The sequence below is a fragment of the Rattus norvegicus genome, chromosome 1 (assembly GCF_036323735.1).
Source record: "Rattus norvegicus strain BN/NHsdMcwi chromosome 1, GRCr8, whole genome shotgun sequence".
Lineage (NCBI taxonomy): Eukaryota > Metazoa > Chordata > Mammalia > Rodentia > Muridae > Rattus > Rattus norvegicus.
This window is the reverse complement of record NC_086019.1, coordinates 2,199,210-2,200,669: the sequence shown is the minus strand read 5'-3', so window position 1 is coordinate 2,200,669 and position 1,460 is coordinate 2,199,210. Positions and strand designations below refer to the sequence as shown.

General features: G+C 35.1%; 1 pseudogene; it reads left to right on the top strand.

Moving 5' to 3' along the window:
• The first annotated feature begins 612 nt into the window (after positions 1-612).
• On the top strand, positions 613-1,251 carry LOC134485291 (zinc finger protein 120-like; annotated as a pseudogene).
• Positions 1,252-1,460: the final 209 nt, after the last annotated feature.

Here is a 1,460-nt window from a genome sequence, read left to right as displayed (position 1 = left end):
GCCCCTACATTTAGTAGACTTTCTGAGTATGATACAAGTTTACAATTGGTTAGTTTTCCAACTTAATTGGGAATTCACCCTTAAATTCACACTGCAGAAAATCCCTGTGGGTACTAGGAATCTGGAAATTCTTCTATTTGCACTGGTCCACTCTCCAATTGTAGTATGGTTCATACTAAAGGAAAATTTATGAATGCAATTGGTGTGGCAAAGCTCTGAGTTATTCCTGTTTGCAAATATGTGGTAAACGTAATAGAAAAAGGATGCTATAAATGTAAGCTATGTAATAAATGCTTTTACCATCACAGGTATCTTCAAAGACACAAAACAACCCAAAAGGGGGAACCATGAATGTAAAAAAGTGATAAAACATTAAGATCTCATTCCTCTTTACCATTAAACCAAATTGTAAATTAATTCATACAGACATACAGATAAAAAGATTCATCAGTGTAATGAATGTGGTAAAGCTTTCACATGTTCCAATTATCTTTGCAGGCATAAAAGAAGTCATACTGGAGAGAAAACCTTTGAATATACTCCATGTCTAAAGCCTTTGGAGATCACAGCCACCCTCAAAGAAATGAAAAACTTCACACTGCAGAGAAACCCTATGAATGTAATCAATGTGGTCAAAATTTGCACATTACAGTCATCTCCAAATACATAAAAGAACACATACTGGAGAGAAACCCTATGAATGCAACCAACGTGGTAAAGCCTATGCACGATACAGTCAGCTTCACATACATAAAAGAACACATACTGAGAAGAAACCCTTTGAATGTAACCAGTGTGGTAAAGCCTTTTAGTCACAGTCATCTCCGAATACATAAAAGAACGCATACTGGAGAGAAACCTTATGAATGTGACCAAAGTGATAAAGCCTTTTCATATCACAATAGTGTCCAAGTACATAAGAGAACACATACTGGAGAGAAACATTATGAATATAATCAATGTGTTAAAGCCTTTGTATGTTACAGTCATCTCCAAATACATAAAAGAACACATACTGGAGAGAAACCCTACAAATATAATTAATGTGATAAAGCCTTCTCATATCACAATAGTCTCCAAATGCATAAAAGGACACATACAGGAGAGAAACCCTAGGGTTGTAATCAATGTGGTAAAGCCTTTGCACATCATAGTCATCTCCAAATACATGAAAGAACACATACTAGAGAGAAACTCTATGAATGTAATCAATTTGACAAGCCTTTGCACGACATATTAGTTTCCAAGTAAATAAAAGGGCACACTCTGGAGAGAATCACTATGAATGTCACCAATGTAGTACAGCCTTTGCACATCAAAGTCATCTTCAAAGGCATGAAAAAATTCATACTGAAGAGAAACCTCATGAATGTATTTAATATGGTGAAGCCATTGCACATTTATATAGTCTTCATCATCATAAAATTGTTCATACTGGAGAGATTCTACGCATATAAGCA